This window comes from Ahaetulla prasina, chromosome 2 (genome assembly GCF_028640845.1).
Source record: "Ahaetulla prasina isolate Xishuangbanna chromosome 2, ASM2864084v1, whole genome shotgun sequence".
In the NCBI taxonomy this organism is placed as follows: domain Eukaryota; kingdom Metazoa; phylum Chordata; class Lepidosauria; order Squamata; family Colubridae; genus Ahaetulla; species Ahaetulla prasina.
The window spans coordinates 16,605,509-16,618,695 of NC_080540.1; positions in this window are offsets into that span (position 1 = coordinate 16,605,509).

The following is a 13,187-nucleotide window of genomic DNA, read 5'->3' on the forward strand; positions in this document are numbered from 1 at the left end:
ACAACTGTTAATACATAACACTCCTCCCCTCCCAGAAAACACTTGGTCTTATTTACATATTTATTTACATGTTATTTTTCGACGTAGTCACGCAAATAACCTGGGCGTCTCCTAGTTCTTTCTGACCTCCGCGGTTCAGTTCTGGGTGGTGTTTTGAGCTGGTCGGAGGGGCTGTTTTCTCCTCCCAGCTCTTTCTCTGGGCCGTCGGGCTCTGGATTATTGGCCGACTATTTTGTTTGCCAGTCACCTGGCTTGAGCCTGGACAATGCCTCCTTAGCGCCCGGACGGAACGCCTGCAAGGCCATTCGACGCAGGGTGGAAAGGTGCAGAGAGGGCATGTCGGATGCCTTCCTCTGCCAGGTACTCTTCAAACTGGGCTGCCGTGAATTGGGCTCATTGTCGGACACCAGAGTGTCCGCAACCCGTGAGTTGCGAATAGGTGGCGAGGGTTGCGATTACTGCTTCGCTGTGGTGGACTTCATAAGTATGATCTCTAACCATTTGGAAAATGCGTCCACCACCACTAGGAATGTTTGGCCGTGAAAGGGCCAGCAAAGTCAATGTGGATTCTTGACCAAGGCCCTTGGGGCTTTTCCCATTCTCTGACTGGGGCTGTTGGGGTAGCGGTCTGGACTCTTGGCAAGCTTGGCATTTCCCTACCCTCTCAGCAATCTCTGCGTCCATGAGTGGCCACCATACATAGCTCCTAGCTAACCCTTCATCCTCACGATGCCTGGGTGACCGTGGAGGAGGTCCAATACCTTGCCCCTTAACTTAACAGGAATTATTACACGATCACCCCATAACAGGCACCCCTTGAGCCGAGAGCTCATCACGTTTCTTAACAAATTCTTTGAACCGCTCGCCAAGTGGCCACCCTCTCTGTACCCAACCGGTACAGTCCTTAACACAATGTCCCGGTATGATGCCCGAGCCACTTCCTTTGATGTGACTGGGCCAGAGTCCAACGAGTCAATAAGGAGGATGGGTGTCCCGGAGGGATCTTCGGTCGCCCCGGCAGTGGGCATCGGCTCAAAGCGCCTGCATGCCCCACTTCTTTTCCCGGTCGATGCTGCAGCTTGTATGAGTAAGCTGCTAAAAATATAGTCCATCGAGTCAAACGTGGCGAAAGTGCCACAGGTGTTGGCGGTCGCCAGCCAGTAGTCCCAATAACGGTCTGTGGTCAGTCACAATTTCAAAATTCCGCCCAAAGACATACTCATTGGTTCTTTCCTTGATTCATTTCCATCCATTGCTTTTGTTATACCTTCAGCTGCTTTGGAGAAGAGATTGACTCCCCTTTTGTGGCATGACTTGATTACAACATTTTGCAAAAAGAAACTGGTGATTATTCTGATGTTTAGCAAAATGTCCCATAGCGAACAATGGGGTCACTTAACAACTGTGGATTCACTTGATGAGTGCCACAGAAAGGTTGTAAAATCAGGTCAGCTTTATAACCACCATGACTTAACATTGTAATGAGCAGGTTCATTAGTGTCGTAAATCAAGGATCTGCCGGTACCTTTATTTAGGGGGAATAAGTGAAGTTTTCAAGAAATTGAAAACTTTTCAAATTATGATAGGTCTAATCAGGAATTTCCAGTAATGCCAAGAGAATTCTCCCATATAAAAGCATGATAGAAATAACTGCTACGGAATGGGATAAATTTAGATATGGATTACAACAGGGGTCTCAACCTTGGTCCTTTAGACTTGTGGATTAACTCCCAGGTCCTCAGCCAGCAAAGCTGGCTGAGGAACTCTGGGAGTTGAAGTCCACAAGTCTTAAAGGGACCAAGGTTGGAGACGCCTGGATTACAATATTAGAAAACAGACAAAAGACTCAAACATATTGTACATATTTTGAGTTACAAAACATAGTTGGATAGTCTTCATTACAATAGAACCTGGTCCAACCAACAAGGGGGGGACCTTTGGAACAAAGAACAGCCAAGTAATATATAGCACATCCTTTATTCTGTCTCAGGGTGCTTTTTTATTCTTTGAAGTTGATGGATGCTAAAATCCAGGCTTAGCTGTAATGGTTTTCCTTTCTGTTTATCGCTGGCTTTCCAACATTAAAGCATCAGCACAATGCTCTGCGGAGGCCTTCAACAGATTTATAGGCTTTGCTGCCACCACCAAACCTTTTCCCAATTTAGCCATTCTTTTGTTTTTCTCTTTTATTTTGATAGGTGATTATTCTGAGATACTTTTTTTCTGAGGTATTTTAACGGCTTTTTCTGGCTCAGAGGTGGAGTGGGAGCAGCTGGATCTCTCAATTCCTAGCCCAACACTCTCACTATTCACTACTGCACTATGTTGGCTCTGGGTATGTGTAAGTATATAGCAGGGATGGCTAACCTTTTTGCCTTCATGTGCCAAAAGCAGGGGGGGGGGTGTCATGCGCGCGTGTCCACACCCATAATTCTATGCACCCTGGCCCCCCCACACACACATGCGTGCATGACCCCCTGTGTTCCCCCTGCTTTTAGCATGTGATGGCACAGTGGGCCCAAAAGGCCCATTTTTCACTCTCCCCAGGCTCCAGAGCCTTTCTAGGGGACTGGGGAGGGCGAAAACAGCCTTTCTCACCCCCCTGGAGACCCTCCGGAGGCCAGAAATGTCCCATTTGCCGAATTCTGGTGGGACCGGAAGGCCCGTTTTTCACTCTCCCCAGGCTCTAGAGCCTTTCTAGGAGGCTGGGGAGGGCGAAAATGGCCTTCCGCCCCACCCTCCCTGAGGCCCTCTGGAGGGCGGAAACAGCCTTTTTTCTGACTTCCGGCGGGCCCAGAAGGCCCAAAAATCAGCTGAGCTCCCGTGCCCACCGATATGGCTCTGCGTGCCACCTGTGGCCCGCGTGCCATAGGTTCCCCATCACAGGTATATAGGGATGGAATAACATGATAGCAGTATTGAGGGGCGGTCACAGAATAGGGGGTTGACATATTCTCCAAAGCACCTAAGGGTAGGACAAGTAGTAATGGAAACATATCAAAGAGAGAACCATCCTAGAACTAAGGAGAATTTTTTATGACAGTGAGAACATTTATTCAGTGGAACAAATTGCCTTGGAAGTTGTGGATGCTCCATCATAGGAGGATTTTAAGAAGAGATTTGAAGCCATTTGTCCAAAATGGTATAGTCTCCTACTCAAGCAAGGGATTGGATTGGAAGACCTCCAAGGTCCCTTTCAACCCTGTAATTCTATGTTCTAACGTCACCGGGCAGAACGTGAGGAAAATACACAACAGCACTTTCACTTTTCAGAGCATTTTTTAAAACTTTAAAATACTTTTAATACATTGCCAAAAAATTGAATTAGCCTCTCTGAAGTTCTGCTCTTAGACTTCTTAAAAACACTGGAGATTTTAAAGAAAAGATTGGACAACAATTTGTCTGAAATGGTACAGGGTTTCTTGCCTGAGCAGGGGGTTGGACTAGAAGATCTCTAAGGTCCCTTCCAACTTTGTTATTCTGTAGCTACAGCAGAATGGCTTCTACCAATTTAGAATGCCAATTTTGCTTCTTCTGGCAATAACTATTTAATCCTAGATCTGTGTCTTAAATAGTTGGATGATTTCTGGCTGAGACCTGGAGCATTTAGATCTATATTTCTACCAACCTTCCTCAATTCTTCTTTATTCATCTCCCCCTCCTGCAGAAAATAAAATGGGGGGAGGGCACAATGCCCTCTGTCCTCTCTGAATGACAGCTCTAATAGCCAATCATAACACTATAAATGTGCCCCCCTCCCAATATACATAACCTTGAATTCTTCTTGATTTTTCAATGAATTACTCTTTCAGGACAGGAGACAAAAATGGGGAAACTTTTTACTAGAAATGCATTGCCTTTACTTGCATGTTATTAATTCTGCTGTTAATTTAATGCAGCTATGTCTGCGTGATCCTTCTGCCTTCAGCTTGCCGTGATGAGAAGATAATAACATCCTTCTTTCTGTTATTTGTCCGTCATCATGGCTAATTTTCTTGCCACTTTCCTCTGTCAAATTTTAGGGCAAGGCCACTTTGGCACTATAAACGGAAACCACTTTTTCTTCAATATAACCCACTTAATTTGACCAAATTAGCCCGGAATTCCTCTTCCCTCCAATTTTCTCTGCAATATCCAGCTGGAAATGGTTGTTTTTATTGCCCATCTCATCAATAACTGCATCATTTTTTCCATCAAGAGCAATGAAGCTTATTCTCCACCTCCATGTCATTCCATTGCTATGGCAACCAGGGAGCCCAGGCTGGAACAACGTATGGCAACCAGGAGTAATAGTTGCTATGGGAACCGCTGGCGTTGAAATAAAGATGACATGGCTGCACCAGGCCTTGTGAAGCAAGGAGAACACTGGGGCTGTTGGGGTTTTGTTTGTTTCTTTTCTGGCATGGATTCTTTATCAGAACTGTTGTGCAACCTGTCAGCAATTCAACAGGTAATGCTTTCTCCAGCTCTACACTGGGATGGGGAGGCACTGTTTGAATTCCTATAAAGATGCAATCAGAGAAGTACTTTCTTGCTCTGTGAGTATTTCCTACATTTTAGTGAAGAGTCCAGTATTTGTGCCTCTATAGGAAAGCACAGGTACCTCCAGGAAGGTCAGAAAAGTCAAAGTGATGCCTGCAAATGCACAAAGCCTTCTCCTCTTTTTTTATAGGCTTCATAATATCCATTAAAAAATAAGTGGGGTGGGATTTGATTGTGCAATGACAATCACCATTTTGACCTTCCTGCAAATGCTCCTATCAGAGACCGTTTTAAAAGGTGTAAAAAAGAGGAGAGAATGATGGCCCCTTTATGACTTGTGGACTTCAACTCCCAGAATTCCTGAGCTAGGAATTGTGGGAGTTGAAGTCCACAAGTCATCAAAGGGCCAGTGGTCCCCACCTCTGCATTAAGAGGAGAAACTGCTCCAGACAACCCTTGTCAAAAGTATACGGATTTTAACTGACTGGTGGGGAATGGAAGGGTTTATATTCTTTGTAGTCATCTGGTCGTTAGCAGTCTGAGCTATCCATTCTGGATGAGAAGCAAAACATTTTCAAAAGGAAAACCCCCAAAGTCCAGTTGTGTTTTGGGGGAAAATAAAAACACCTTTGGGATATCGAGGAAGGATCAGGGGTGAAATGCTCCCGGTTTGGACTGGATCACCCGATCTGGTAGCGATGGCAGCAGGTGGTTCGGAGAACCAGTAGCAAAATCCCTGCCCTGCCCCTTCTCCACCCCCCTCACATGCCCAGCTGAGCCGTGCGATCATCAGAGGTTTTTTTTTACTTTTAAAAGCATTTTTTCTTCGGCGGAAAAAATGCTTTTAAGAGTTTAAAAAAATGTTTTTACACCCCCCCCAAGCCACACCCACAGAACCGGTAGTAAAAAAAATTTACATTTCACCCCTGGAAAGGATCATTATAAAGTTGAAGGCTATCCTTGGAGAGATAAAAGGAACAATTTCCCTTCTGCTCAATCTTGACCCCTGGCGATTGATTGGACAAGTTCCTGCAGTTTTCTTGGCATTATTTTTGGAAGTAGTTTGTTCCTGTTCCTTTTTCTGAGGTGGCCCAAAAACAGCTAAGAGGCTTTATGCTGAAGGCAGGACTATCTAACAGTCTCCTGGTGCTTTGACCATCTCCCCTTTACTGAATTCTGTCTTATTAACTCCAGGCCTCAAAAAAATATGGGCCAAAGCTAATATATGGGCCAGCATCACTGGGTTTTTTCTTTTTTTTACAAAGATCCTTAGAGTAGCTGGATCTCATACTTTCCAGATACTTTTCATTTGGAAGGATTCTAGGGGTTATCATAGATGCCTTAGAATGCTTGTAGCTCCTTAAAGGAGCCATTTCTTGTTTTGAAAACTCCAGCTCCTCCCAAAACTGAATAGAATAGAATAGAATAGAATAGAATAGAATAGAATAGAATAGAATAGAATAGAATAGAATAGAATAGAATTTTTTATTGGCCAAGTGTGATTGGACACACAAGGAATTTGTCTTTGTTGTATATGCTCTTGGTGTACATAAAAGAAAAGATACCTTCATCAAGAATCATAAGGCACAACACTTAATGATAGTGATAGGGTACAAATAAGCAATTAGGACAATCAATATCAACATAAATCATAAGGATACAAGCAACAAAGTTATAGTCATACAGTCACAAGTGGAAGGAGATGGATGAGCCTTGGCTCCATCCATTTTTGGGGGGAGTGGGGGTATAATGCTACAGAAAACCTGACCCAGCCCTTGATCAGAAGAAAGCCAAGCTTCAGAGGATCCATAACACCTACATAAAGGTAATGGTAAAGGTTCCCCTCGCACATACATGCTAGTCGTTGCCGACTCTAGAGGGCGGTGCTCATTTCCGTTTCAAAGCCAAAGAGCCAGCACTGTCCGAAGACGTCTCCGTGGTCATGTGGCCGGCATGACTCAACACCAAAGGCGCACGGAACACTGTTACCTTCCCACCAAAGGTGGTCCCTATTTTTTTCTACTTGCATTTTTACGTGCTTTCGAAACTGCTAAGTTGGCAGAAGCTGGGACAAGTAACAGGAGCTCACCCGTTACACGGCAGCACTAGGGATTCGAACCGCCGAGCTGCGGACCTTTCAATCGACAAGCTCAACGTCCTAGCCCCTGAGCCACCACGTCCCTAACAGCTACATAGTACATCCTTGATGAACGTATCTTTTCTTTTATGTACACTGAGAGCATATGCACCAAGACAAATTCCTTGTGTGTCCAATCACACTTGGCCAATAAAATTCTATTCTATTCTATTCTAATCCTTTATTATTGCATTGAGTTGCAATAATAAGTGGACAGCCATTTGTTTGAAATGGTATAGGGCTGTGACAGTGAACCTACGGCATGCATGCCAGAGGTGGCACACAGAGCCCTCTCTTTGGGCACTCATGCCATTGCCAGCTGCTCTTCAGGTTTCTGGCGCACCGACCAGCTGATCTTTTGCATGCACCAGAAACTCAAAGATCAGGTGGCTAGCGCGTGCATGCGCACTGGCCAGCTGGTCTTTGGGTTTCTGGTGCTCTACATACGTACACATGCATTCCAGTTTGGGCACTTGGTGCCAAAAAGGTTCACCATCACTGGTATAGGGTCTCCTGCTTTGAGCAGGGAGTTGGACTAGAAGACCTCCAAGGTCCCTTCCAGCTCTATTCTGATTGATTGAACATCCACCCCTTTAAGCCAAATAGTGGGCCCTTCTTGACCAGTTATTAGTAACATTCTTAAGTGTAAGTCTTCATGGGGTCTGATGGTTCTTCCAGGAAGAATAACACAAGTTGGAAGCAACCTTGGAGGTTTTTTAGTCCAGCCGCCCCCCTCGGCTCAGGCTGGATATTCTATGCCATTTCAGACAAATGGCTGTCCAATCTCTTCTTACAAATCTTCACTGATGAAGCATTTTGGTTGGCTTTTTTTCCCCTGCGTAAAAAGAGACATGTGAATTGTTCGTAAAGCTATCTCCCTATTGTAAGATGTAATACTGTTGTGTCATCTTGCATAGTTCCATATACCTGGGAATTCTAAAGGCAATGGTGGTACTAAATATGTCTGCCTCCAGCACTGCAACTAAACTGCTGTCGCCTTGTTTTCTTTTCATTTATCCTGTTTTTAAAACTTTCAAATCAAGTCACCTGGGGAATTAGCTGCAAAGTTTCCATTCTTGAGGGAGTCTGCAGTTAATGTCCCCATTAATACTTCAAGGGCCCCTGAAACTGACTCCTGAGAGCCATATGATGAGATTGCTACATAAGAAGCATTTATCTCCTTCACAATCATTTGAAGAATGCTTGTGTTCCTTTTCTAATTCCCCATTACATCATGTGGATGACTGATGTTCAAAGTTGTTTTTTGTCTACAGATCCTTTAATCTTATCAGAGTTATCAAGGCTCACTGAGTGAAGCTCTTAGATATTCTTTTCTGCATAACTTGGATGTTTTTGTTGTTCACATATGGTATTTTATCTTCCTATGAAATGATTGGCTTTTCAAATTTTTGTGATCCTTTTGGTCACAAAGAGAGACAAAGAATAAGGAAAATATCTCTGCAATGTATTCTATTGCAAACCTGAGAGTACACATCCTGTTTCTTTTCAAGCTAATCTACCCAAACTCTAATGGCTTTTATTTTCAGAATCATTGCTTTAAAGTTCAGTGTTATAGGATCCATACTTTCAACGTATTTATATTTTATCTGCTTTATTTATATCTGCTGTCTCAATGGTCTCTTTTTCTGATCCTTTTTCTGTTTTTAACATTTGTCTTTGGCTTTTGGTTCTCTCATTTTCCCACCCTCGAAATTTAATTTTGTATTTTAGTTTTCTTCCACTCATCCTTCTCACAATCCTTATATATTTTTTCTGCACTTTTACTTCAATTTTATTCTCATTTTGTCAAGAAGTAATTTTACATGGACACTGTCCACATAATCCATGTGTATTTATTTAGGCATTATATTTAGAAACTGCCTATCTCCCTTTGGGTGGTGTACAAATTGATATGGGTGGTCTCCCAATCTCCCTTTGGGTGGTGTACAAATTGAGCAACAAAGATGATTAGAGGACTGGAGGATAAAACATATGAAGAACGGTTGCAGGAACTGGGTATGTCTAGTTTAATAAAAAGAAGGACTAGGGGAGACATGATAGCTGTGTTCCAATATCTCAGGGGTTGCCACAAAGAAGGTTTCTCCAAAGCACCTGAGGGTAGAACAAGAAGCAATGGGTGGAAACTGATCAAAGAAAGAAGCAACTTAGAATTAAGGAGAAATTTCCTGACAGTTAGAACAATTAATAAGTGGAACGACTTGCCTGCAGAAGTTGTGAATGCTCCAACACTGGAAATTTTTAAGAAAATGTTGGATAACCATCTGACTGAGATGGTGTAGGGTTCCTGCCTAGGCAGGGGGTTGGACTAGAAGGCCTCCAAGGTCCCTTCCAACTCTGTTGTTATGTTATATAAAAATGTAAAAGTTGTATATTATAAATGTAATAAAATGTTGGCTAGAAATTGAGTCATGGCAACTGGACTTTTCTTTTTGGCTTGAAACATTTTGCTGCTTATCTAAGTAGCTTCTTGGAAAAGCAGTGAAACATTTCATATACACACACAGACACAAAAGACATCCAGTTGCCATGATTCAACTTCCAGACAAATCTGTCTGGATGACTAAAAATCTTCACCAACATAATAAAATGTTAAAAACAAAAATAATTAAAATTATAGGATCTCCTGCTTGACCAGGGGATTGGACTATAAGACCTCCAAAGCAGGGGGTGGGCTTCAAAAATATTAGCAAGGGGCTCTCTGCCCGGTTGCTGTGTGGGCGTGGCAATGGCCTAGTCGGCCTCCTGCACCATGGTGTGGGGGGGGCGTTTTTTCCCTCCCCAGGCTCCAGAGGCTTTTCTTGAGCCTCCAGGAGGGCGAAAACGGCCACCCCAGGCTCTGGAGGCCCTCGGGAAGCTGAAAGCAGACCTGTTTCTGGCCTTCCCGAACTTCTAGTAGGCCCGTTTTTCGCCCTCCCCAAGCCTCCACGTGTGCCCTGCACTTACCTGCATCCAAAACGGGCCACGTGGGGACTCCTGGGTGGGGTAGGTGGGCCAGTCAGAAGTGGGATTTGGAGGTTCTCCGAACTGTATAGAATCTTAGCTAGAGGTTCTACCGAACCCCCAGCAGCCCACCCCTGCTCCAAAGTCTCTTCCAACACAGATATTCTATTAAAAAGGGGAGTTTCGGGGCGCGTAGTCGACCCCATGTTTGCATGCTCTTCTTCTGGAGCCCAACCAAGTTAACAGAGCCAAACCTACAAGCATTTATGAAAAGCCAAGAGAGTGGAGACTCACTCCGGAGAGAGAATGTGTCAGTTATATGATGACTGGTTAAATACCTCACTTGTATTAAAACTCTGCAACATGCTTTACAACTGCTGAGTTTGCTCAACACTCCAAGGGAGTGTTGAGTGTTCCCATTGCTGTGTTAAAGGAGTTATTCACTCAGTGGCAGAAAGAATTAAATTTGCCTCCCATCTTGCTGATAGGTAACCACACTCTACTGCATCTGTTGTTACTTAGTGATGAATGGTGCTGACTTGTATTTTGCATGCGCCACATGCCATCGGCAAAGGATGCTCTAGTTTTGCTGTAATCCCTCTACTACATGTAATTAGCTGGTGGAGAATGACCATAATCATCCATTATGGTACTGTTGGAAAACTGGGCAGGTCTAGTTGCAGGATTCCCTTGGTCATCCCTAGTTCTTCTTCTTCTCTTCGTTCTTCTCTTCTTCTTCTCTCCTCCTTTTCTTTTCTTCTCCTCCTTTTCTCCTCCTCCTTCTCTTCTCCTCCTTCTCCTCTCTTCCTCCCCTTTAAAACATCTTCCTCTTCTTTAAATTATCTTCTCTTCCTTCTCCTCCTCCTTCCCCATTCTGTCATAACTGCCAAGTCCCAAGCAACGCTCTCTCTCTCTCTCTCTCTCTCTCTCTCTCTCTCTCTCTCTCTCCCCCTCCCTCCCTCCCTCCCTCCCTCCCTTCCTTTCTTTATATAGGAATGTCAACTTTCAGATTTGTCCCTGCTCCGTCTGGAAGGCAATGGCAGAGGAAACTGACTCCATCATTCTTTTAATTCAGCCTTGCCTCTATGATACACGTTGTACAGTAGAGTCAAAGCATCTGCTGCCAGCTGAGTAGATTAGTGCTATTTTGCTCACTTCTGATTGACCAGAATTGCTGCATCCCTCCCCTTAGAGAATTAACAGCAGAAAAGCAATAACAAGACTGTCCTGAGACTGGAGGGGAGTGGCAACAGCCTGAAACAGGTAATAAGTGCAGGTGTGATCACACCTGTTTCTGGTCACTGACAGGGTCTCCAGTGCAGTGGGAGAAAAGTGTAACAGATTGGCCATACTTTAAATGGCTCTTGAAGGGTGCTGGAGTAAAGGTGACAATCAGGTGTGAAATCCAGCAGGTTCTGACAGGTTCTGGAGAACCGGTAGCGGAAATTTTGAGCAATTCAGCAAATACCACCTCTGTCTGGCCCCAGAGTGGGGTGGGAATGGGGATTTTGCAATATCCTTCACCCAGGAATGGGGTGGGAATGGAGATTTTGCAATATTCTTCCCCTGGAGTGGGGTAGGAATGGAGATTTTGCAATATTACATAACATAACATAACAACAGAGTTGGAAGGGATCTTGGAGGCCTTCTAGTCCAACCCCCTGCCCAGGCAGGAAACCCTACACCATCTCAGTCAGATGGTTATCCAACATTTTCTTAAAAATTTCCAGTGTTGGAGCATTCACAACTTCTGAAGGCAAGTCGTTCCACTTATTAATTGTTCTAACTGTTATGTATTAGTGTTGTCCCTTTAAATATTTGAGCGGGAAATCAGCACGTGCTGATTGGTCGAAACCTCCAGCAGAACTGTATAAAAGGAGAGGTTTTTCCCCCAGCCTGTTGCTGGGTTCACCCTATATTAAAGAGCTGTTGTCACTACCCTGGTCTCCAGCCTCATTACTTCCCGAACTTAACATTGGCGACGAGGATGGGATCTCGAGGCTAAGGAGAACCAGAACCGAGCTGAAGCGCGATAGTCCCGAACCCAGCAAACTAAGGGCAGAAACGCGGAAATGGCAAACACGCCACCCGCACCGTACAACCCGGCCAAGGAGAAATGGGGGACGTATATGACCCGTTTCGAAAGCTTTCTAGAAGCCAACGAACTACAGGGGATCCCTGATAACCGCAAACGGGCTTACTTAAGCCATTGTGGGCCGGAGGTCATCGAGTGGAAGCCCTGGCAGAGCCAACGCCGATTCAATCGGTATCGTGGCCGACTCTGCAGACTTTGCTGAAGAACCATTTCGGCGCGCCGGCCCAAATACGTGCAGCGGTTTGAATTCGGAGAACGAAGACAGATGGAGGCGAGTCCATCGGTGACTACATGGCCGCTTTAAGAAGAGCGTCCAAGGACTGCGGCTACGAGACCTAGACGAGGTGCTACTCGAGCAACTCGTCCGAGGTCAAGGACATCCGTCTACGGCGACGGCTGCTAGCCAAGAGCAACCTGACACTAGCCAACGCTCTGGACGAAGCCAGAGCACACGAAATGTCTACTAAAGCAGCAGAGACCCTGCAAAAGCCTCTTCAATCCAAGGCGAGGGGAAAGCCAACGCCAGTACACCAGGAGGAGATTCAGTCCGAATCCGACGGTGAGGCGAGGATGAGGAAGGGTCTGCCGGACCGAGAAACGCGACATTGAGGACCGTGGCGACGCGGAAGCTGCGGAGGGCAGCACCAGCGCCAACGCTGCAGGTTTAAAGACGCAACATGCCGCGGTGTGGGAAGAAAGGGCACCTAGCTCAGGTCTGCAGAGCGGCCCAACCTTCCCGCCGAAAATTCAAATCGGCCAATCAGAACGCGGAACCGGAAAGGCGGCCCGCGATTGGTTCAAACAAGAAAGGCGCGAAGTCTAACCAAACGACTGTCATTATAGGCCGCGCCTCACCCAAAGTGGAAAAGAAGATCTTCACAAAGCCCAAGATAGAGGGAGTACGGTGCAGGCTTGAAGTAGACACGGATCAGCGATCACCATCATGTCCTGGGACACTCTGGCGAAGTCGCTGCCGTCCGTCGAAGCGCCACCTGCAAGCACAACGGCTACGAGTGCACGACTACCAGGGAATCGCATCCCTGTTCGAGGGACCACCTCCGTCCGAGTCGAGTATGGTCCACATAAAAGACCCTGCCCATCACGATCGCCGAAGGAACTCTGCCCAGTCTGTTGGGACTAGACTGGTTTCGTGCCCTGGGCATGGGAGTGACTGGCATCTACAAGTGACTGTAACCTGAAAGACATTCTCTTTAACGAGTTCAAGATGTCTTCAAGGACTGCCTGGGCAAGTACAAGGGACCCCTATTTCCTTCAACTTAGACCCCAGGTAGCCCCCATTAGGCTTAAGGCGAGGAGAGTCCTTTGCCCTAAAACCAAAAATTGATAAGGAGCTGGATAAGCTCATTAATCAGGGATCTTGGTGCCAGTCGATCACGCAAGGTGGAGACGCCAATCGTCACCCCATAAAACAGGACGGGTCAATTAGAATTTGCGCTGACTACAAGGCGACGCTTAACAAAGCCTTACAGAAAAGCGCACCCGGTTCCGTGG